The sequence below is a fragment of the Galleria mellonella genome, unplaced genomic scaffold (assembly GCF_026898425.1).
Source record: "Galleria mellonella isolate WM207_F2 unplaced genomic scaffold, CSIRO_AGI_GalMel_v1 utg159, whole genome shotgun sequence".
In the NCBI taxonomy this organism is placed as follows: Eukaryota; Metazoa; Arthropoda; class Insecta; order Lepidoptera; family Pyralidae; genus Galleria; species Galleria mellonella.
In genome coordinates this window covers 1,428,072-1,455,558 of record NW_026442004.1, presented here as the reverse complement: position 1 = coordinate 1,455,558, position 27,487 = coordinate 1,428,072, and the positions used below count along the sequence as shown (strand labels likewise).

General features: G+C 29.8%; 1 long non-coding RNA gene across 4 annotated transcripts; it reads right to left on the bottom strand.

Annotated features, from left to right (window-relative positions):
* Nucleotides 1–411: 411 nt before the first annotated feature.
* LOC113518955 (uncharacterized) lies at nt 412–20,219 on the bottom strand. Of its 4 annotated transcripts, none has more exons than XR_004224245.2 (4): nt 20,102–20,219; nt 5,850–5,904; nt 3,808–3,851; nt 412–506 (listed from the first exon to the last, which is right to left on the bottom strand). It is a non-coding gene; the product is annotated as an uncharacterized LOC113518955 (long non-coding RNA). The 4 variants fall into 4 exon arrangements; XR_003402298.3 differs by lacking the exon at nt 20,102–20,219 and adding an exon at nt 14,812–14,972; XR_004224246.2 differs by lacking the exon at nt 20,102–20,219 and adding an exon at nt 12,290–12,755.
* Nucleotides 20,220–27,487: the final 7,268 nt, after the last annotated feature.

Genomic DNA, 27,487 nt, shown 5'->3' with positions numbered 1-27,487 from the left:
TAATAATACTCCTTTACAATAGATATAGATAAATATAGCAACTTTTCAGCAAACTCCAAAAAGAAGAAAATTCTCAATTCGGTTGTATTTGCTTTTCATGTTCATTACCTCATAACTTTGTAAGTTGTAAATCGATTTGAAAAATTCTTTTTTTATCTGAAAGGATATGCTTACAGATTTATTATGTAGAAAATTTATTAAAATTGGTTTAGTAGTTTAGTTTTAACAAATGAATTGGTTTTCCTACAACTGAAGTCAGTTTTTCTTTGTGGAACACAATTTAATATTACATAAAACAACACAAAGCACATATCTAGTTCTAAATTATAAATTGTAATAGTGTCAGAATGAATAAATATAAAATTTTCTATGACACCTTCAGATGTGATTTAAAAATGTAAAACTTCAAACCATTTTAAGATGGTATATTAAGGTGATGATGTTCTTTTCATAAATTAGTCTCCTCTTGAAAGTATTCTTCTCATATGACTACCGTTATGATGCATCTGAAATAACAGAAAAATAAACTCAAAATATTTTGTGTAAATTATATATATATAAGTTAATTGTTTCGAATGCGTTTTTCAAGTACATGTAATTTTAAAATAAGATTGATAGGAAATAATAACATATGATTATGGAAGTCCCTAAATAGAACAAGTTGATGAATCACTCATTTTGTCACTTGTTAAAAACAAATTATCAAAACACCCATCCGTCACATTTATAAATAGGGCCGTCAGGCAGCCACGAGTTTTTTTTTATCGATGAAAGCAAAATAAACGGGATATTGACTCGTCACCTGCGATTCAGTTCTTAATTTGGCGTGTAACACTCGACAATGGTGGACTGTCATAATCGATCATCGTAATTGCGTTATACTGTAGACAGTAGACGGTCTTTAGATAAACAGGGCGACAAGTGAGGACGATAATGTTTGAATAGCTTTATACAATGTCCACACGTAACTTATTAAAATCGAGGCGTGATCGCATTAACTCGACAAGGTTGAAAGCCTCAACAAGGGAAAGTTGTGTTAAAAATTCCATTGCGTTATGTATATTTACATTAGTTAACGGAAGGATGTGTTACAGACAGAGAATGCATTTTAGATGGTGTATGCTAATCATTACTTAACAATGTTAGTACATATCATGCCTATAGTATCGTAGAATCTCGCAAATCTTGCATCACTATGAATCACGTGGACACGTCATTTGTACACTTTAGGAATAATGATTTAAAAATAGATATTTTAGTGTAGTTTTACTATTTCGTCACAAGATGGTCTCGTGATGAATATTAATTGAATGTGCGTGATATTATCATTGTTTTTGTTTTACGAATTCTATTAGTAGATTACATATATAACACAATTCTATGTATTGTGTTATATATGTTAATGCTGATAGAAATTATTTTTTATTAGAGACACAAAATTAATAACATTTCAAAATTCGTGTTCATTGGATTCATAAGATTTTATTAAAACAATATAAAAGAAAAAACTTACTTATATACTAGATTTAAGAAATCAATCGTATTCTATTTTCGTAATAAATATATTAGATTGAGATGAATATATCACGGCGTCGCGTCACTACGTCTGCGACTCGCGAATTCGTTGATTCGCCAACCTTGGCGTAACGAGGCCGCCATCCGTTGAGCGCGGCGGTGGCAGCGACGCGGCGGTGGCAAGTGGGTCAGGGGACGCGCATGCGCGCTCCGGACACGAGCAATGAGCGCCGCCCCCGGCCTGGGAATGAATGGCCCAGACCCCCACTTACGACCACCCTAATTTGACCTCCCCTATCCAGGCTGAATGGTTTATTACCAGTAATCTCTAAGGCTGCATAGAGCTCTTCCTTGTCTAGTTGTAATGTAACCAAGCAGCTGTTGGACAAATCTGTTGAGCACTCGACCCACTAGTTGCTAAGCGGGTCTTAGGATGTTTGATTTGATCCGTTACGTAGGTAGCTATTTTGTTGACTTTGACGTCTTTCAAATTGTTCCTTAACATTAACAGATGTATTTAAAATACATCTATATTCTATATATTTTTTTAATAGTCTATTTATAAATAGCAGATTGTAGATGTACTTATAGATAATATACCTAAATCAAAATATATTTATATATACAAAACATAAAATTGAATTAATTAAATGACTGTCATTGGGTATTATATTGTGCATAGGTAAGTATTATAAGGAGACTACACTACTTCGCCTGCATAGAACTTAATTCGAAAAAAAAAGATTTAGTAAGCATTTTTTAAAAACTTATTTAAATTTCCAATTCGATGTATTTCAATAACCTATGAATTTCTAAGAAATATTTTAAGTTTCTAAATTTTATGAGAACACAAAAAGTTTTATTAAATGTGTGATTAATGATAATAATTACTTCACTCGTTAATTTAGAAGTAGAACCTTAAATATAATGTATTGGTTAAAATATTAAAATGTTATTTTATTTAGTATAAATTTAATTTTACAAATATATGTACATAATTCGCATATAATAATGGTGAACGATTCAAGTTTCCTTTTTTTATGTTAATGCTATTTAAAAATTTATGAAGATGATATTTCCGTTTACTCTGAATTATTTATTTTAATTTAATGATTGTTATGTTAATATTTACAATAAGGTTCCTTAAAAAATAAAATTCAAAATGTTTTAAATTTTTTTTTTATATTAGGCATGAAGAATACTAGCATAGTTATCAATATGTTCCTGGTTTTCGAGGTAGAAAACCCATATGTTATGTATATAAGGTCATCGTTTAATACATAGAGTTTATCCTTTTTTTTATTAGATAAGTATAGCATTAGTTATAGATATTATATCATTACTTTTAGATTTTAAATTAATTAAGCACTGTAATTTGATAATGTTATAAATATGGTTATATGTTTTAGAATATATAACTCAATCATGCACAACTGTCTGTATGGTTGCTGAATTAAATTTACTAAACATATAAAATAGTCAGATTAATAGATAGAATATACTCGTATTTAATCTCAAAAAAAAAAAATTTGTTAAGAACTAGTTTATAATCGAAATTAATAAAAGGTTATAATATTTTTTCTAGTCATTATTATTACAGAATCACGTTAAAAGGAATGCCAATAGGTTGTTAATCTTTAAAACTGGTTTACGATCATCATTTTTAAGCGGCTATTAAATAATTGTTAAGGTAGGTTTGGAATCGAATGTGTCATGATATTGTATTATATTTTTAGACAATCAATAATCAGAGCCATTTGTAAAGATAATTCAAAGGAAATATTTTATAGGTAAACTTTTTAAAAGTAATTTGACTTTTAAATCCTAAAGTTTTATGTCTCGTAACGACTGTACAGTAAAACATTCTAAAGTCCAATTAATGAACTAAGTCTGAATTTATTTACGGGTAACGAGGGTTTTAACACTTTTGAAACTACCTTCAATTTAGAGTCGTTAAAATTACACTGGCGTTTTGGAAGATTTATGGCAAAATTTATTTGATATTTTTGATCTTATCAAAAAATATATTGCGGTAATTTCAAAATATTCAATTCATATTAGCCATAAACTATATAACTTAGTATTTAAGTTATGATTAAGTCTAAAAATCAAGACGATACATATCCTATAATAATAACAATAATATTGAATGTATTTATATAAAACATAACCTAGTATATTATAAAAATTTTAGAAGTTAAGGTAGAAGCAGACCTTCAATTATAGATAAATTATAATGTGTCAAACAATTAATATGAAGGTATATAAAAATAAAATAATTACGGGACATACCTTTAATAATGCAGCCATGGAGACCCAGTTAATACAAGGTGTAACTGAAATTAAACAAAAACAGAAATATAAGGATCACTATATTATACTGTCAATATATACTTTAAGACTTTTTTGATACTGTCACTCAAGTAAAAAACGTTGTGATCTCAACGAGGGACGGTGTCGATCTGATCTGTTCTCAAGCGGCGCATCGTTTGAAACTATTGGTGATGAAAACTATTAGCAAGCCACTAATTGTACGGTAGCCTACATTCACAGCGGTAATTGGCCCATTTACACGTTTTGTTAGTCCGCTCTACATAATTGTAGCCTGTTTACTCGATATGATACGTATGTGCCAACTCCATAGGCATTAGAAAATCATACGAATGGAATGTAGGAAGACATAGAATCTCAGGAACAGCACAAACAGACTAATTATGACAATAAATATGAAAATCAACGAGCAATAATGTTTTAACAAGACAGTGTTAAGTAATCTAATAGAAAAAAGTAGGTTGAAATCGTCTTAAATAGTCATCAATATTTAGTGCCTACAATAACGCATTTGTATTATGAGTATGACTCAATATTTATAATGATTTGTGACTTGATGATGGGCCTTATAACATTAAAATTTATATATTTAGTGAGTTAGTAAATGCTAGTGGCTCAAAACAAAATCAAAATCTATAAAAAGAAATAAAATATCCACAAAAGAAATCAACAATAGCAATAAATATTGTTCAACAACTTAAACAATATCATATTTATAAAAAAACGTGTCATAACTATGACAAGAGCTCATACATTAAATTTTAAGTGGGTGATCAGATTTGTAAGAGTCATTAGCATTTCAACTATTGAATATGTATAGTGTTAAACAAAGGTGACAGTTAGATAATTTACAATAGTGTTAGTACCTTGTTATTTGGTGGGTAACCGATTGATATTATTTAATTGTAAAATTTTTTACGTATTGTATAATTACTAAGATTTCATCTAGTCTTTATTATTTACTTCATTGTGAAAAAAGAACTTATGCTTTACAAAAAATAATTTTTAAATATAAAAATAGGGTTACGTGCAAATTTTTAGTTAAAATAGACTGATACAAAGTTATAAGGTGTACTTTAAATGATTTTTCTTTCACATTAATCTACTTTTATCAATGGTATATACGAGTTTGGAATATAAATAAAAAAAAAACACAAATAACTATTAGGCCTTCATTTAAATATGAAGTAACAAACATGTAGCTTTCTTTACCATACTCCGATAAAAGTAACAAGAAAATCTAAAATTATAATACTTGAGATTTAATATATTATTTTATGAAACAATGATAACTACAATAATAAAACTATGATTTAATTTAATTCAAGAAAAAATTTATTTAGTTAAAAATTTAAGTAGAGAATCCTTTGCGTATCTGATTCGCTGTCAAATATTTTTTTTATCAATTCAATGTCCAAAACCAATAACAAATGCAGGGACTTCGGCACTAATAAATAGCGACCCAGAAAGTTTGTTTGAGCTCAAACAATTATCGGCAAAGCTTTGTTACGTCTTTTGATGTTGAACACATTGAATCTATTGTCTATAACTTTGCCTTTTATGGGTCCGCTGACTCTCTCATAAAACTATCTTTGTTTGAATTTGGTAGGTCTAATAGATACTGTAGCTGTAAGATAGTTTGGGCAATAATAATAGTCTAAGTAATGTATCAGTTTTGAAACAATTAGTTGCAGAATTACGAACAAAAAAAGGTTATGCTAATACACATAATAACTTTTTTTAGTCTAATAAAGATGAGAAAATAAATTAAAATTATATAGCAAAGAAGACAGTAGAACTTGTTCGCATTAATAATATAAATATTTTTTATTGACCAGAGGCTTATAACGGAGGCGGAAAATTGCCCGTAAAAATGAACAAAACGAATGTTCTTGGAGTAATGCCAAAAAATTTCCAATATTTTACTAAGGGCGAAGGTTTACAAGAGAAATGAATATTTTTATTCTATAAATATTAATTACAATATTTCTGTAACCACTTACAATTGATCTTGATCCTTATTGTCCATAGCAACTTATATATTCCAACGGACGCCATCTGAAATAATTTTTATGGATATTATAAAATTGTTTTAGAGGACGCACGTTGTGATACCAATTACAGAATAAGTATCAAAAGGTTTCCACTATTGGAAACCGACCTTGTTCATCCAGCTTGTACGCGCCAAACTGGCGTTGACTTGACAGTCCCGCCAAACATGGCTGCCACTCGTGTGGGAAGCGGAAACACACGAATTAATACGAGTCAGAAAGGATAGAACAATCTGAACGCGTGTGCAAAAAAAGGACGGGCGACAGGTCCTGGCTATCCGAACTTTTAGACAGAGATAAGGTTATATGATTTGACAGTTGAGTAAGAGGATAAGAATCTTGTCTAAACGGTTTTTAGGGTGGAGCTGTCTGGACGTTCGAGTCGCGGGCCGCGCAGATGGTAACAAAAAGGGACCAGTCGGGACTAAAATTTGGGAATAAATTGAACGACATTTTTGCCACATAGCTGTGAGGCTGTCCTTCTGGGGCATAGACGCAGAAAAATGTTTACTCCAGAATTGTAACTATTATGAGTATTAACCATTTGAACTAATGTTTCATTCCATTATATCCTTACATGGTTTGTGCCGTAATTAATTTTTTCATGTTACTCATAAATACTAGTTATTTTTGTTAGTCTGGATATTTCATCTGCACCCATACATAATATTCAAGTCACGAGGTCACTGACACAGGATTTATTGTTAACTTCCTGCCTTTTTATTAACCTTCATATATTTTCCTAAACACGAATTCCCTTACCAAATATGTCCTTCGCTTATATTCATTGGACCTGGCGAATGTTTCATTTGTGTCCTATTTTTTATACGATATTACTCTTTTTAGATAATTATAAAGTAAGAAAGGGGAAAATTGTAGGTTTTATTACTGAGTTATTATATTCTATATTCTTCATATAGAAGTAATCACCAGACTGTAAATTGTGAATTAAAACAACTATCGATTTTTATATTATACCTATGTATTGAAAATTTAAAAAATGAAGCGTATTACATAAAATTAAAAATTCTTTTTCGTTTGGAGCTATATTATTAAGCCTGCGAGGTTTGAACAACATTAAACATTAACACCTGATATCACTATAGATAAGATTAAGCACTGATTTATTGAGTTAGCCTGGATTCTAATAAAACTTGAACAATTATCTCCTTTTATAATAGATTAGGCTAACGGAAGCTGCCTTCTCAAATGTTTGCACTACTTTATAATATTCCTATCATCCGAGATTAGCTTGTATATTGTTTGTCATCTTACACAGGTAGCTGATAAAATTTATTTGTTAGAGATAAGAACAGTTTATACTGGGTCTAAATTATTATTCATATTATGAGATATTATCGTGGGTTTTAGAAGTTATATGATCAATGAATTAAAAGAATACCTAACATAGAAACATTAGGCGTCTGACGAAATTTCATATTTTTTCACATATCTGATAAAAAAAATATTACTCCCGTAACGTATATTTTGTGAATAACACCTTATTATTACATTTCTTTTTCCAGCCTCGCTAATTTGTTTTTCGTCATAAGAAAATTGTATGAAAGAATATTATAATTGTTATAATAAAAAAAATTAAATATAATAATTCTCTAAATAAATAAAAATATGCTGTTATTCCTATTTTTCTTTTTAATATTAGAAACTATTAGACAAAGATTCACAAACGCGTCTGTAATAGATATATATAGTAAGTCAATTTTCTGTGCAGTCACGGAGTAAGAATAAAATAATTATGTCACTATTCTTTTTCATCCCCGGGATATTGGAGGAGGCGACTAGGGGAGCAAAGCACAATACATTAGTGAAAGTGAAGGAAAATTCGACATAAGACTTCTATAGTAAGTTAATAATCTTCCTTTAAGGGGTACACACGCATACTTAGTAGTGAGATTGCAATTACATTAATATCATTATATTTTCTTTTTATACAACTTAGAATGGCAAACAAGCTGACGGTCCACCTGATGAAAAGTGGTAACCGTCGCTTATAGACCTGAGCAGTACCATGGACATAACAGAGTATACTGTTTTGCCCATGATACCCCTCATGTGTTGTAATTCCTGAGGACTCAAGTGTTATTCCTCCGTACCCAGTAAATTCACGCCATATCCCACCCTTCAAACCGAAACACATATATATTAATATAATTTGTTAATATAATTTCTCTGTCATTAAAAGAAAAGGACAAATATATTTTCAATATGTAACTATTTAGTTAGATGGATAATAGTAAATACCAAAGTACAATATATAACAAGTATTAATAATTTAAGATTGAGACCAGTTATTTTGACTCGTAATATAAAATATTGAACCGATTTGGATAACATATCTATGGACCTAATCTGTAAGTATACAGTTTCAAATAAAGACAGAATATTCCAAATTTATAACTGACGAAGTTATAAAGTAAAAAAACATAAAATAAATTCAACCGAATTGTAAACGTCCTTCTTTTTTAAGTTGGTTGAATAACAAAGAAACAACCTCTCTCATCGTAGCATTTTATTTTCTGGTGAATTTACTACGATGATATCGCTTAGAATAAAAATTTAAAACAAAACAAAGCTCAACAGTATAAAGAATTTTATTCACTTTATTCTAACTATAATTTTGGATGGATATTCTAAATTTTTGTTATTCAATAGACTGTAAAACGCACTCGCGTCAAGTCAAATGAAAATAAGGGACACGCAATCCTCAAGAACATAGATATTATTTATTTACAGGCCTGTTTATGAACTTTGAAAGTTTTAATGACAATGAATATAACTTAGGCAAGTAATAAAAATACATTAATTTTCATACAACTTTGTCACGCGACTATTCCCAGGGGCGTGCGTCGTGTAACCTTACGCCGAACAAGATTCTTTTTTTAAACCTTACGAAACAAATACGAAAATGTTCGCGATATACGAGTAATTACACAATAATCTACGGGTATGTGAGAAATTTTATGTTCATGTTGGTTTACAGGATTTTATACAGGGCGTTAGTTTATTTAGGTTGTCATGTAAATACAACGATTTTTATATGAAACCGTTATTAATATATGTGTACATTATACACCTATATGCATATAATTACACAATTATTTATATAAATTTTATTAAGATAAATGAATAAATAGAAAGTTCTACATTAGCTAATGCAAGTGAAAAGATTTAGCGATTCTAAAGTAACATAAACAACGCATGATTCAATTTTGATGGAAAGTTTCAAAGTGTTAATTGTGTGTTAAAGGTATCTCATTTCTCACTTGTAATAGCGAGAAATAAGGTACAAAGGTCAGACTTATTTTGATATCATGCATTAACATGCATAAAAGGAGAAATCAGAATATTATCAAAGCACCGCTAAGGTTTCCGCACATGCGTATTACGAGGTTCGGTATCGACGAGCGGCGAAGCGTCCTTCGTCGCGCAGACTCCCGCATACCCCGATAACGTAAATAATACAATAAAAATAATACAATCCCACTCGATTTGAATGTCTTCTACTTTTGGTAGGTTTGGCGAAGTCAGCTTGATGGACTGTTACGAGCGGTCCCTAGGTACAAGACGAGTTTGTTGTGGGTATACGATTTTTTTACGAGGTCGGCGTAATGGACAAAGTTGACCCTGGGAGACGGGAGAATGTGTCAATATTGACAAAGCAAATTTAATAGATTACATGCGCCAAATACAGGCCGACAACTAACTCACATATCGATCAATTTGACAAAGACGAAGAAAACCTACTAAGAGTTGAGTAGGAAAGATTTTCGTTTTACGTTATCGCGTGTAGAGTTAATGGGATACTTTTATAGTAGGGATGCGCGTTTTTACACGTCTGATAAACGTTTAATGGTAATTTACTGGTGAAATTGACATATACCTACAGATACTTAATTGATTATTTTTATATTATGATAAAAATGGTTATTATTTAAAGTAATAAAAACAAAAATATAATTTGTGTCCTTTGCCTCTATTCTTATTGATCAAAATCTCTATTAAAATTTACTAGAGATATTTACGAAGATCAAAAGCAAAACATAGTTTCACGTATTACATACGAATTAGTAAGGGAAATTAGTTAACGTGCTATCTACGTTAATCGTTTTTCATAATTAAGATATCAAGACACCCCTATTTTAGATACAAATTATCTGGATTATGAGTTCATTTGTAAAAATATATATCAACAAACATAAAACTTTGTAAAGAAAATTATCTAAATCAGAATTTACACCTGTATTATATTAGAAAGTTATCAAACACTGGAGAGTGATCTGATAAAAATGGGAATGAAAAAATAATTATAGTATTTTCTATTTATACCTAGATCTAATCTATAATTATGTTACATTTAAAATTTAATTTGTTTGAAAAAAATATTGGCAATTTAATATTAAAATAACTACTTCTGCAAACTGTAATTTTATGAGCAAAACTGTTCAAATATTTTATCCAGACATTTTTATTATAAAAGTATTACATTAATAATTCAAATTTGAACAAAAACACAAATAGTTGCCTACTTCTTACGAATATAATTTCTCTTATACGAAATAGTATGTGGAAATTTCCTGTGGTCTATATCAGAAGCTTATGTAGTTACAAGTGTTAACACCGCGATACCGTGACAAAGCAAAATCACGCGGGCGTGACAGCGGAATGCGGACTGACTTATTTAGGTATATATGTGTTTACGGTTAATCTAATATTTGTAGATATTGACCCATGGAAAGCTGATATGAACAAGTTCTTTTAATTAAGTATATTTTTAAGCTAGATACATAAGCATATACATACGTATAATATATATAAATAAACTATATTATTATGCATTATCAGAATGATAAAGCAAAACTGCGTAAGTTATAACAGGATAATTCGATATGAATAATACAGATTATATATATACATGGTAGTGTAAATTAACACCAGAGGGAGACGTCATCACATGAGCAGTAACGTTACTCAAACGGTTGTTGACCATTTTCCGTGGCTTTACTAGTAATATATAATATCTGTACTCTAAAATCAAAATCATTGAGCGGTTTTAGAATAACTGAGTACCTAAAAATCGAATAAACAAATACCTTTCATCTTAGTAAAGCAACAATGCACATGTTGATACGTTTCCTATTATGTCAATTCATAAGTATGATAAGGTCTTAGTTCTTAGAAGTAGAAACAAATGAGAAAAATCACAGGTAAGCATGAATATATACTGTGATATTTTTTATGTATAATAATGTAATATATACCACATAATCAAACTAACCGCTCGGTCCTTAAGCTAATAATAATAATGTATAATGAATGCTTAGTCAAGAGTACTAGTAGACATACAATAGACTTATTTCAAATGCACTTGAAATAATAACATTATGAAAGCAGATACTAAGCTATCAATTAGAAAAAAAAATCTAGAAAGTATATAATACGGTTTTTAAACCTTTATAAAACAGAAAATTAATATTTTCATTTAAGATATTAATCCTAAATTATTATTTATTAATAGTTTTATTTCTGTTTTTAGATTATTAGACTGTTAACAAAATCTGATATTAAAAAAAATATTTCTATATCTGTAACTATGAAGTCTTTCCATTTAATATGGATACCTTCTTGTTTATGTCTTGGTATCTTAATTATGAAATAAATTATTATAATACTGAGTAATATGCCTGTTCAAACTATACAAGTATAATAATTAAAATGTTCATATTAACTGAAATAAATATTTATTGACTTTTATCTTATCACTTGGACCAAACACTAAGAAAACTTGGCCACAGTATGAGCTCGGCTTTCCATGTGTTCCATTAAGTTTCACACTGAGTTGTAACAAGTTAATATTTATAAATTATAATTTATAATAAATTATAGTCAAAAATGATACTTTCGTCACAATATTTATGATTTAATGTCATATAAAATAATTAATATTATAGCGAGATCAACAATATACTTTATTAATAATTAATTATAAAAGATCCTAAAACGAACTAATGAGGAATATGAGGAAGATTTCATTAAGATTTCTACAAAAATAACGTCTTATTTTTATCACATTAAATGTTCGTCATAAGTTAATTATCTATTGTTAAGGAAGGAAAGATGTTTTAAACTAACCATAATTTTTAATTAAATATTAAATTAATCGTTAGTTTTATGAGAAAAAATAACACATTTTTTCGTTCGACGTGTTCAGGACTATGGCATAAAATAATTTATGCTAGAATCCTGGATAGATAATTAATAAAAAAAAAAAACTAAAATCGCTGGAATCTAGGCTATACGGCCGAACGACATTTGTCTAAATTCCATGAATGATAAGCAAATAGGAAAAAGAAATTAAATGTGTCAAATCTCACCATTTGCAGAGCGCGGGAGCGTGTGGGCCACGAGCCAGCTGCGCGTTGCGGAGTGCCACCGACCGACGACAGGCCTACATCACTACCCCGCCGCACCCTTCACTACCCCTCCCTGCTCCTCAGATTTGCTTACCCCTCGTTCCGGGCTAACAAGGTCTGCGAGACCTAATAATAACCAGGAAGGGATGGTTTTTCGAAGCTCCTCGACGTCAAGTATCAGAGGTAGGGGGCAAATGGATTTTCGAGTGTTATTTTACGGCAGTGTTTAGGACAACGATGATATAAAGTAGGAAAGTAAATTGACACATCGTTTAGAGAAATGGGAACATTTGCGTCTACAATTCTGTGAGTAATTTTAGTATTGAATCGATTTTAAAAAGAAGGTTTTTAATTCGGTTGTATGTTTTTTTTTAATGATTATTACTTTATAACTCCGTCAGTTGTAAACCGATACGGGAAATTATTTTTTTTATCTGAAAGGATATATCTACACATTGGTACCATAGAAATTTTAATAAAAATCAAAGAGAAAAGATTTTGTTGCAAATGACGTCCGCTTTTTGTGAAACACAATTAATAATAAATACCATATTATCCTATTAATATTGTAAATTTAAACATTTGAATGTTTATTGAATTATAATTAAACGGTTAAATAGGTTTGAATAAAATTTTGTGCATTTGTACCTGTCCTTGATTAAGATAATATACAGTACCTACATTAGTGGAATATAGTTAGTAAAAAATAATAATATATAAAATAAAAATATTTGGCCTATGTTTATTAAAGAATTTTAAATATTAATAATTTATATAGCACATGTAACATTTCTCACTGTAATTATTTATGTCGGCTTTACTCACGTTTCATATTCGGGGATACCCAAATATATAGTCAATATTTTTACAAAATATTGTACTATCATATTAATTATTGTCATAAGTACAAAAGCAAAATTATAAAATACGTTTAACTACTCCTAATTAGACATGAAAGTCCTAACTATGTTATATTATTATTATTATTTGGTGTAGTCATTTTATTTCATATATAGTGAATCAATTCTTATAGACGAATTTATTGTTCAAAATGTTGTTCTTTGTTTAGATTATTTAATAACAAATAAATCTTTTATTTAATTACAATATGTATTACCTTTAATTTATTTATTATATTAGAGAGTACAACGACAGGCTCAACTTAGTCCTATGTGTAAATTGAGTAAAAGCCTAACACAGAAAATGTATTGATATAAATCAATATAAATAATATATATATTACTATATAAATAGTACTAAAAACATTTTGATAAGATGACTATACAAATTTATATGTATAATATGTACCTATGTCTTCTTAGATGTACATATATCTGTTGATAGGCAGACCGTTAAATAGTCAGGCACGTGTAGTGACGTAACAGTAAGCGGCCGGTCTCTATTCTCAGGGTGTGGCCACACAAATCGAAATTTTTGGTACTTGTAATTAATAACATTGTAGTGGCATAAAATAGACTTTGTTTAAAGGATAATTAGTATACTCAATTTGCTTTTATTTTCTGGCACTAATTGACACGAATGAACTGAATATTAAAAAAAAAATGTGATCAAAATAAATAATCGAAACTATAGGTACCTTATATGAAATTATAATCATTAACATAGTTACAGAAATAAAAAAAATTACAGCATAGATTAAAAATAATACAGATTAAAAAGAATATACAAAAAATATAAACTTTCACTTTCAACTGGAAGGTAATTTTCAAGAGTTAACGACTTTTTGTACAAATTTTTATATCGGCTTTATTTTCTTATAGCCGAATTATATTGATTTTACATCTCAATCATTCAAAATGAAATGACGAATATCAAATTACATATAGTTTGCTAGTCTTAGACACAATATGCGAAAAGATCGGTGATTATCGATTGATCCATCGAATGAGGCATAACATAACGATACATAACAAAACGCGTAATAAGACGTTGCCAATATTTTGTCAACAAAATATAGAAAACTAGTTAATAGAACAATAAATAAAAACGTTAATTTTACCTTACCTTTATAATTTAATCTAAGAAAATTTATAATAAAAAGAAGCTAAAAAGATCTATATTATCAATAAAATATCAAAATATTTTTAAAAATATTATACTCGTATGTATATTTTAACAAATAATTTAATCAATGCGCTAATAAACAAACTAAAACATGATTCGTAAAATAGTTTCTACTAAACAATCCCTGTTTTTTTTTTAATTTTTAAATATTTGAAAATCGAAAATAAATAAATTATACAGTTAAAAACTTTTTACTTAGATTTTACGCATAATAATTCAGAAATAATAAAGTTTTAAACATTAATAAACAAATGCACATATATAATACAGTAAGTATTATATTATATAGGATTTAAGATGAACGATTCTTATATTTACGTATTATGGAAGAGTATAAGTGTTTTGCTAGTAATGTGAATAGCTCCCTTATCAATTTATAGTTATAACCAAAAACTTACGAATGGAAAAATCGCAACACAGCAAGGCAAGGTTATGGCCGCAGGTTTAGCGTCCACCACGACACGTCCGTCCGGTACTATGTTCAACTAACAAGATGCCATATGTTGTCTCAGTTCACGGCCCGGTGACTCAATACATTTTGTACAGTCACCCGAGAATAAACCCGGAAATATACGTTACTGTATATCGGCATTGATATGTACCATTCCAGAAAATATTGTAAGACAAAACATAAAACGAACTGTAACTGGATCCTACAAATATGTAGTTAAGTGCTGACTACTATTCATTAAAAATATGAAATTTTAATAAATTTGTTTATATTTACTTTCTTTGAAATTAATTTGTAATTAACATGTATTTTAAAATTGCTCATTAGAATATTTTATGAATATAAAAATAAAATTTTCATTTAATATTTACAACTTATAATTAACAATAAATAAAATGTTATGTTATGTACTATTAAAATTAATAGCCATATCTATTCGTATTATAATTAATTCAAATTAAGTTCATTTGTATTCCGATTATATAATATTATCCTGTTTTTTCTTTTCCAATTTTTTGTTTCATTAAAAAATTTTAATCAGTAAAGATTGAGATATTTACATTAGGTACTCTCGGAGTATCCATTAGTAATAAGGTTTGCTATTTTTACGCACACGACAGAGGTTGTCAATCCAATCTAAAACGCCATAAAAAATTTAGTTGTTCATTTAAAATTTATCGTTTTCTCTGACTCTGCCAATCTTAAGAGTCTTCCATTTGGTTTCAAAGTACTCTATGAATTGTGGACTAGAATTGATGTTGCAATGAATATTGCAATAAGAATTCTCAATCTTGAATTCAAAATATAAACTTTTTCAAGTTTTATGTCGTCATTATACATAAAAAAATATGTTATAAAAAATATTCTAAATATAATTAAACAAAAAACGTGTAGCAAGCATTATGATGACGATTGTTATAAAGGAGATATTACGTTGTTAAATTTTGGTAAAAAAATAACAAATACGAGTAGAAGACAGTTATAGTTTTTGTCAATTACATTATTATAAAAGCAAATTATTTAACTCTCGATTATGTTTCTCCGTATTCTCAATTAAAGTAAAAAAAAAAAAAAAATTGAAATATTTTACATAATAGATTACTTAAAGATTTTGCCATACTCTGTGTATTCTACTGCTTGTACAGCTATGCATCGATAATGATTTTACCCCTATACCATAGTCTGGATATTCCCGTACAACACATTTTCAACGATGCTTCCTCTCACGAATGTTCAGGTTATGGAATAAATTTCCTGTCTAGGTTTCAACTCCAAGAAACTACAGTAAGAAGTTCTTCAAAAAAGGAGTCAAAATGTGTCTTTAGTATCGACAACGCGAGTAATGGGCCTGGTATTGCAGGCATACATAGACTAAAACGTCTACACCTAAACGTCTACTATCAGGTGGGTTGTGTACTTATTTGTCACGTCAGTGATATAAAAAAATATATATTGATACTAAATCTCAACGCAATGTCTAAGAAATTGTAATTTTAATGTATGTATTTTAATATATGTAGCCAAGTGTACTTCATTGCCGGGCACCGCCCAATGAAGCATACGCAACAAATGTGTTTTTATCATTGATATTGTATATTATCTAGGAGTCTAATTTTTATTCTAGAGGAGGTGTGGCCGTGTACTTTTATTACGCCTATAATCATATATCACTATAGATTGTACTACAGATATAATTATTTTCCATTATAAAAATATTCCATAGTTTTTAGACATTTTTAGTGTAAAAAAACAGCGCGTGCGCTATTTTTATCCAATGCAATTTCTACAGAGACAAGAAATATAAGAACAAATAGAACAAATTAGTAATAAAAATCCAAGATAAAATATTTTTTAAGAACGACTATTGTTTCACTTAGTTCTCTACTATTTACTCTATAATATTTATTTATTTATTATTGTTCAAATACATTTTCGAATAATTATTTATATTGTTGTTATAGTTTATTCTATTTTATCTTTACAAAACAAATAAATAATAAAAAATATTTTTAGAATGAAATGAAATAATAATATCACAAACGCACAAAACTGCACGTCAATCAGAGGATTATTTCGCTCGGACGCATCGAGCCAATCCGATGTCACCCCTCCCCCATTGGTGAATTTAAAAAAGGAATTTCAATTTAATCGCTCCCCTTCGAACATAGCTGACAGGCGGCTCTTTACCAAGTCCTGTTCCCCAGCAAATTATTAACTGTTCGTTTTTCGAATTTGTTTTAATTTTTAGACGAAATAATTAATTTTCTTCGGCGTGTATTTTCTGTTCTTTATTATTATTATTGTTTATTATTATATCCCTTTTTTAACATTAGCTAGTATATACGCTATATTTATTATTATTTGTTATTTTACATTTAAAAATTGTAATTTGTCCGTGTTTTAATCCATTTGATTGTTATAGATTATTAATATTTTGTTAAGATATTATTTTTTATTTAGAATCTACTCAGTGTGAACAGTTTTTCAGCATTTTTAAAATAATAATTGTATCTTATTTCAAACTTATTACATTCAAATCTAATGATAACAATATTCATCATCATTCTATTATTATTTGGATATAAAAATAGCCACGAATATTTTTGCACTTTTATTTAAGTCTGAATCGAATACATAACTTTGTGAGTCAATTAGGCCATGACCGTGACGCTCTTGAAAGTTCAAATAAATTTAGTAATAGTTATGGTCAACGTTGCCAAATTGGATATTTTTTTGCTAGTTTGGGTAAAAAATATCTGTTCACGAAATTTTGGAAAAATGTTTGTAACAATTTAAATGGGCTTGGAGAAATTTGGATAATTTTATTTGGACAGTTTGCGTATTTACATGTAATTTTATATAAATACAAGAAGATAAGAAAAGTACAGATTAAGAGATATTAACAGTAGAGAAGAATGTTATTTTTTCATAATTCACTTTGTTGTTAATGGAAAAATGAAATAAAAAATAGACGCAAATTTGTGAAGAAAATCGTATCGATTTGGAGAAAAAATATTTTATATTTGGATAAAAATCTAAAATAGCATTTGGCAATCCTGGATATGATATTTGTCCTATAAACTTCTGTTTGCATTTCAATTTTTAATGTAGATATTCCTACTAAAATTAACTACCACTATTTAACACGTCTAACAATAACAAAAGATCCATTAGAACCTACCTACTACAATGCCTGATCCTGTTCTGTCAAAATGCGCAAGTCCGGCAACGGCGCAGGCGCACCAGAGGTGCCTTTGTGGCAGGCATATTTTTATTTCTTTTCGTTTTGTCCCTCCCAAGCGGAGTTTAAACAAAATCACCATTCATGGAAGGCAGGTATAAATTTCGTGCAAACAGTTTTTATGATAAATCTCAACGCAACATTCAGCTACCTATTTAACAGGATTATAGGCGTTCGATTCTCAGAAATTTTGTAATATTATTACGATGCTGTTAATATTATTATGTGATATATTACATTAATATAATATTAATAATATATATTTTAGTTGCCATCTATTTTAATTTTTCTTATATAAAATTTTTTGTGTTAAATATAAAAGCTGAGTCTTGAAATAGTGAAGTGTATAAAATATAGATTTCTTTTATTACTGTAACATTTATTATCAGACATACGAAAATGAATGAATAAATTTAAAAATGTTAAATGAGATTTAACATTCACATACAAGTTTGGATTTGAATGTATAATGTTACTTGCATTATATAATGAAAAATGAATACTTACCGACTTATGTTACTGACAAAAGTCGGTATTATTATTATCAAAATAATACTAAGACGACAAGATAGTTTATACGAGATAGTCGCAATGTTTACATATTTAAAAAATATTAAATTAAAACCTAAATTATAAACATTTAGCAATATACTAGTGAATACTTGATTTATACTCTATCCTTGTTTTTTGTTGAAATTACTGGATATGGAATATTACATATTAGTTCTATGACACAAAGGACATTGCAAGGTTTCTATGAAGGTCATGGTGTTATTGTGGTCTACAAGCGATTACCACTTTCCATAGAGTGTGGCATCAGCTCGTTTGCTGTTTCATGTTGCATAAGAGGATACTTATTTTATTGTCGCTCTATTTACAACTTGATGCATTTTCTTATAGAATAGGTGAAAATAAATACCTCTAATTTTATATTTTGCAGGCAATAATTTTTTTATGGCAAACAAGCTGACGGCTCACCTGATGGAAAGTGATAACCGTCGCCTATGCAGTACGATGGACATAACAGAGTACACTGTTTCGCCATTGATACCCCTCCATGTGTTGCCATTCCTGAAGACTCGGGTGTTATTCCTCTGTACCTTGTAAATTCACTGCCATATCTCACCCTTAAAACCAAAACACAGCTATGCAAACACAGCTCTTTTACGGTAGAAACACGAATGAGACAGAGGTACCCAAGGAAACTTTGCAAACAAAATTGCTCATACAAGACACATTTTAGTATGAGAATGATTGCTTTTTAATACATATTAGATAAATCAACTAAATTGAATATTTCTTAATGGACCCCTCATGCACTAAAGCCGTTAAAAAAGTCACCATCGTCACATCAGCCGTAAACTGTCCACTGCTGAACATAAGCCTCCCCCATAAGGGGGGATTTCCATAAGGGATCCAGTAGTTGCCACGCTCAGCAGGTGGGTTGGCAACTGCAGTTAAATTTTTGGTGATGTTTTAAGAGGGAGGTTACTGCCCATCACTAGATTACTTCTTTTTACAACAAGTGAGTAAAGTGTAGTCCATTCTATACTGGAACCACACACAGGGCACGTTAAAAATTGCTTTATAAAAATTATAACAGACCTATTTATATATATATAATTAGAATTAACCGAACCCACTTTAGTATAAACGACTTCAAAGTATAGGCACAGAATACCAGCTCCAAATGTTTAAATTTAATGAGTTATAATTATTGTAAACAAATAACATCGTTCTATGTTAAAGATATACACAGATGTATATACAGAGCATACATACCTATTTTTAAACACAATTCGATTTATTGATTAATGGTTGCTATACACAATTATTATATAATGTTATAAAATCATAGAATATTGACAATATTTGGATACTATAAAAATGAACAATTGATTAGGTACTTGTTTATTTGTCATGAAAGTAATCAAAGCATTACGATTTGAATCAGTAAAGAATACACAGTTGAAAATTAATTATTAAAAGTACTTACCTAAGTACTGTTAGACTTCCTTGAAATACTCTGTTTTTTTTTCATAATAAATAGTTTACTTGCAAAAGGTGAATTTGAAAACCATATTCGGATGTTAGACAAATGTCTCTGAGCTTTGGTAGAGCTTTTGAGAACTTACTGTGCGAAGACGAAGCTTCTCAGTTGTAGTGCACTGTTTTATCGACAACATACAAACAGCGCCATCTTTTGTAGAATAGCGAAATCATTTAATTTCTTAGAAACAAAATTATTAATAACCCACCTTCTATAATGTTTCAAAACCAGTGATTACTTTAATTTAACAATGTCATTTGAAAACTTTTGCAACACGCACATACATATGTTACTATATAATTATTTAAGTAGAAATAATAATCAAGTCAGATGCTTGTTCTAACTAGATTTTAATCTTGTTAGGAAAAGGAAGTAAATACATTATGTAAAACAAGCGCCATCTATAAGATCAGTTTAACAATAACATTCATTTTGTCCGGAATATACTACGACGACGAGTCCATTTTAGTTCCAGTCCTTATGAAAGCTTCAGATGTCGCTTCAAGATATCTTGCTTCTTGATAGACTGGGATATTTTGTGCCCGCCAAGATTACTGCGTGTATATTTAATGCAGATGATTTTCATAAGATGTCGTCCTTTAGAGCCCGTCTATTACTGAAAATAGTACCTAATTAAAGTTTAAAAATATAATACAGTTTTAAATTTAACTAGAAAAAATATAAGTATTTTTTTTATACAACTTAGAATGTCAAACAAGTTGACGGCCCACCTGATGGAAAGTGGTAACCGTCGCCTATAAACATGAGCAGTACCATGGACATAACAGAGTATACTATTTCGCCCATGATAGCCCCCATGCGTTGCCATTCCTGAGGACTCAGGTGTTATTCCTCTGTACTTAGTAAATTCACGCCTAACACGTATAAGTATATCTACTGCAACCTCTTTATTCTACTGTAGAAATCTAAATATTAATCTCTTCATATCTATAATTATAGTTAATAAGAATCTAACTGATCTATTATACCTGAAATAAAAATATTAAGGTGATCTTTTTTTTTATGAAACAGAATGGCAAACAAGCTTACAGCTCACCTGATGGAAAGTGTAAACCATAGCCTATAGATATAAACAGCTGCATGAATATTATAGAATATAGTATCATGCACATGCTACCTCATATGTTGCCATATCTGAGGACTAAGCTGTTAAATAATTTAATCATAGTAAAATTAGCATGATATTATTTCAAACTAAAATATAGTGAACGGGAATCATTAATTGGCTCTTATCACCGAGTTAACGTCACATTATTATTATACCAGCTATTAACTGTTATTTGCTGAACATAGGCCTCTCCCATAAGGAAAGTTTTGCCAGTAGTTGCCACACTTGGCAGACGAGCTGGCAGTTAGGCTTTTGTGATGTTTTAAGAAGGATGCTACTGCCCATCCCTTAAACATTAAGTTACCAGTTACCTTTTACGATACGCACGGGAAAGGAAGGGATGGCCTGTTCTATGCCAGGACCACATAGCTCATACCAATAATGTATCGAAGGTCGAAAGTGTTTTCTACTTTAAATTGTATGCATTACACTTTAAGTTGCATATATATATATATATATATATATATATATATATATATATATATATATATATATATATATATATATATATATATATATATATATATATATATATATATATAACGGTTACCACTTTCCATCTGTTAGGGCGTTAGCTTATTGCTTAAAAAAATTCAAGTTATAACAATAGAAACTATTACAGAGGTGATGACGTCACATACGAGTACATATGACAAACTATAGGTTGTCTGCTTCTAACTGATTTAAACTAGTTTAGGTGTTTAACTAATGATAATTACTCATTATTATAAGTATTTACAATATTAGTAAAAGACAAGGCTCGTAATAAAATTATACTGAGCATTATTTTTTTTAAATATTGCCATTGTTGCAGCAAGGTGTACACTTAGCTGAATGGTAATGAAGTCATATGATTGATGGATCTCCGCTCGCTATTGAATACAACTATACGCATTAGTACGGTTTGCAAAATAAGTGGGTAACTCAATATGCAGTAACATAAATATTTTTGTACACTGTATCTGTCGAAGCAGGTGGGTCCCGATCTTTTTATTTAATTAATGAGAATTGTTTGTTCAATGTATAAATAATATTATTTGTAGCTCGACTACATTATGTTAAATAACCTACATTTTAAAGTTTTTGGTGGAATGTTGGTTTAGAATTTTAAAATTCCTGTTCTATCACATATATTTGTGTAAATATAAAATTGTGGTTAAAGCGAGGGGTTTGCCAGTAGTTGCCATGCTTGGTAGGCGGCTAGGCAACCGCAATTAGGTCTTAAAGATGTTTAAAGAGGTACGATGCTGCCAATCCCTCGACTAGAAATTCCCTTAGTCGTCTTTTACGACACCTTCGGAGAAGGAAGGGGTCGCCTATTCTTATAAATTTCATCTTCTACTATTCTTTTAATTATAATGTATTATAACTTTTCCTACCTCACATATGAAGGATACGAAACAAATCTCACTTATATAAACGAAAGTTTTAAATTTCTTACAACAATATCTTTCAACTCGACATAACGACACAATTTTTTAAAAACTGTGGGTACTTACTGGAATATGTGGAACCTTATCATTATTGTCAAAACGGCGTCATGGGTAGGGTTGCCATACGAACGAAGATACCATGATAAATTGCAGAATAGACATAAATATATTCCCATTTCATTTCAGTATTTTCTTCAGTCATGCTAACTCTAATTTAGTAATGTATAAGTAAATATAAAATAGTCAAACAAGGATTTAGATTATTCATAAAAGATAATATTCAATTCAGAATTTCGTATGATTTATAAAAATATAGATCCGTATGTTGGAACTAATAATTAACAGGAAAATCATATAAAAATCAAGAAGAAAGAGAATACCAAAGGGAGACTTTGTATTATAGTCCTAGCTTCATTTTTACTCGTGTTGCTGTGTTGTTGTTTTGAATTGTAGAATAGGATATGATAGAGAAATTAATGAGTATGGAAGCAATTTTTTTTCCTATTTAAGATCTTTGCTTTTTGCTTCGCTGTTGAACTCTTGCCACTCGCTACGATTCTCAGCGAGTCTCATCACCTCACCAGCTGTAACTATGTCTTGGTCTTCCCTCCTTCCTTCTATTTTACCTTTTATTATAATGTTTATAAGTTGTGTTGTATCAAGTGTCCCAAAATTTTTACCCTTTTGACCTCAATAGTTTTGATAATTAGTCTCTTTTTCTTAATCCTTATAGGACCTCTTCATTATTAATTCGATCTTTCCAGTAAATTTTCTCCATCCTTCTCCAGCACCACATGGGGGTATAACATAAATAAAATAGTCCTCAGGAACGGCTGCACTTGAGGGGATTCCATTCCATATATCCTGTCGGTCGTATTATTTATGTCCATAGTCGACAGTTGCAACTCTTCGAGAGAGTCGTCACCTTGTTTGTAAATACAAAAAAAAATTCTTGTTATAAATAATCAGTCTGTAATGTTTAACTATTATATCTAATCTTTGTTATTCTGTTCGACAACTGCAACTATTTCGATATACTCTGATGGTTGACAACCCTAATCACGGCCACAGCATGCAGTGAAAAATGATTCGCGACATTGAACACGGTTAATGCAAGGTATCTCACGTCCAGTCTCCACAATCGGATGGACAGCTGGACATTAATAATATTACTCATTGTACGACATCTGATATAGGTACATCGCTACGGGGGCATACTTAATGTGGTCTTCAATTAGTTATGGGATTTCATGGATATTTAAAAGAATTATTGAGCCTTGCTCGGTTTCAGGGATTAATATATTGTACTGTAAACAATTTATATTAAATTTTCAATTGAATACCTAAAAATTTTTTAAGATCAATCAAAATCAAATATATGTCACCATCACATCATCAATATCAGCCATTATCTGTCCACTGCTGAACATTGATCTCGCCTATAGACTGCCATAAGGAACGGTACTCAGCCACCTGTAAATATATAATATATATTACTACTATAATGTATTCTACTCGAATAGTAAAAAATAAAAACTCGTATCAATCCTTTGCATAAGCGTTATGTGTTATAGTTAGTTATGCGTTAAACAAAAACACGATTCTACCGATATTCTACCGATTTTATTCTTATAAAGGTCTGTTTTGAAATATTGTATGACATGATATCAACGTCTATTATGGCACCTCTTGTTTAAACCTAGAAATTAAATAATCACAGATAATGCAGTTTCAAAGAACTTTCAGATCGCGAATAGAAGAGGTTTTGTCTAAAGACTCAGTAGCCCCATGCAGTCGTGGGTTTAACAAAAAGAATGTAATAAGGTTTATTGGAGTCCACAACGCGTGCATGACATCCTTGGTGTTGCAAGTGTCAATAGACTTTGGTAACTGTGTACCATCAGATTGTCCTTATACATGTTTATTAGCTCCTGTAGTAACATAATCTAACTGACATAATGTTTTGTTTATTAGGATATTGTATTTAGAAACCTAATACCCGAATAAACAGATTATTAGATTCTAGTTTGTATATTTCCAATTATACTCTTAATTTTTCAAAATTCATATTTGGATCTTTCAATAATTTAAATAAAAATATCCTCTGGTATGTCATGTTATATATCAGCTATATACAACGATGGTGATCTAAAAATTCTAATACATCAGAAGATACCACGATTTACCTAATTAGCAGTACCTATTTTCTTTCTAATGGTTATGTAATTTTTCAGAGTTTTGAACTTAAGTATATTTTATTGGATATTGGTAAGGGCATTGCTAGCATAGCATATTAAGTGGTCAGTTATTTCATATACGCTACTGAAGATTTCAGGGTTCGTAACTACTGAAACATACGTAACAAGACGGATGTATATCAAAACGGCGTATAAAGCGAATATTCAGACAGAATGATTTATAGGTCCAGCCTCCGATACGCACCCGCGACCTACAAACTAAGCAACCTTCGCATTTTTCGACACTCTTTTGTTGGCACGTGGTGGCGCGGTGGCGCCCCCTCGCAGGTTCGCTTGTCATGTCATTGGTATAACGATCATTTATCATAGCTCAATACTGGCATCGAATTGAACGGCGTCTAGCTGGCGCTTGCATCCCTATTTGGAGGTCGGAGAGAGAGGACGTAGCAGTAATAAAAACTTACTGACAATCTTGTGTTCATTAAGATTCCCTTATAGAGTGTGATGCTTTTTAATGCCATCAACAGTGACAACTTAACCGAGTACATGGCAATATCAACGTTCAGCTTAAACCACGTCGTAGACTTTCGTATACAATGAGACTTGTCTATCTATAAACTCTTGTCTTCAGAAGACGCCTTTACATGAGGTGTTATATCCATCGAGCTATATGGATCTGATCGATGGGCGCTCACATATTTCAATCCCAAAGGCTTAATCACATTAAAATTTATAATCCTCACTATTTGATATGCGGAAGAACAATACTATATTGGAAGTCAGTGATAGCGTCATTGTCCAGTCATGTGCTGTAGTTTGGCTAAATCTTCTTCCTCTGCATCATGGAATTAAATGTCGGTTGTCTATGTATATGTATAAATATTGGTAAATCAGACTTAAGTACAATTAACTCTATGTTAGGTAAGATTTACTAACAATAATCACCAGTCTCTTCACTAACTCGTGTACTATCACTTATTGTTGATAATGGCTGGATATGGTTTATAGTTTTAGATTAATATAAATTTAAAATTATTTTTCCCTGTGTCTTGGTCTTTACCTGTCCTTTATTTTTTTCTGTAGCTCTTATAGTGAAACACATATTTTACTTTCTAATATTTTTAGTCTTTTAAAGTCTACAAATTCGCCAATATACATATACAATATACAACAGCTTTAAACAGTGTTTTGATCAGTGAACTGAATATATATAATACAGAATTAATGTGTAATTAATACAGAATTAACAGTGGACAATTTGCCTTTATCTTAATGGCCACGTTTCAGGACCATTAAGATAAAGGCAAATTGTCCACTGGGGTGCAGCATCATGAACATAGATATATTCTACATCATGTACTTGATAATACCTACTTCTTGTTTGCATATATATAAACAAATAAATCTATCGATGGAATGACAACGTTGCATATATTTGTTACTGCATGCAAGCTTTTTTGAGTGTTATATGTTTATTCTGTAACTTTATAAATCACTACGTTACTTCGTAGCATAAATAAAATACATACAGGTATTGAAACTACTGGCTGTAATATAGATTTAAATTACAGGATGTAGAGGCATAACATGTTAGTTCTTGTGAATGGTAAGGTATAAAAGATATCATGGGCGATACAGTATACTTTGTTATGTTCTTAATGTTGTTTATGTCTATAGGCGACGATTACCAGTTCTCATCAACTGGGCAGTCAGCTTGATTACCATTTTAAGTTGCATAAAAAAAAAACTACGTACTATTTTCTGTTTATTTTGAAATGGAATATAATATTCTATTGAATTTAATGAAAAGGTAAATAAGATTTTTAAAATTATTACAGAAATACTCTTTAAATGAAATTTGTAATAAATTAAAATATCAAATTTATTAAGTTTTAAATTGTACTACTATAGGACTATACTTGTATGACATGATTATTTTTTAAAGAGCATATTAGAAGAAAAAATAGATGACAAAACGGAACGGGGAAGATCGATAAATAACTATATGAGATACATAAAGGTCACACTAGGTTACATATTATATAGGACGTCAAATATATGGTCTGGAGCAATGCTGGCTGGAAGAAAATACATGAATTAGTTGCCTCGATAAGAGGAAACTCTTAAGTAATATATATATATATATATATATATATATATATATATATATATATATATATATATATATATATATATATATATACTATTTTTATGAATAGTTGAATTAATTTGTTCGTTAGTTTATATTTTAATTAAATTCTATTGAAACAGACTATAACTATAGAATAAAGTACTATCTATAGCTAAGGCGCTACGCCTTCGTGTATAATGGTTATGAGGAAACAACACGTCAATGATTGTCCCTTGCATATAAACAGAATTTGTTGTTATTGATACTAAATTTCCATACCTATAAAAAAATCATAGTAAAAATATATCACTAGTTTTCCAATTAAATTACACACGTATAATATGTTTTATAATTAATTTCAAGCATAACAGCGTTCATAGAATCCATGTAATCAAATTAATTTGACAAAATCTAATAAAAGACACTCATTTACCTTCATAA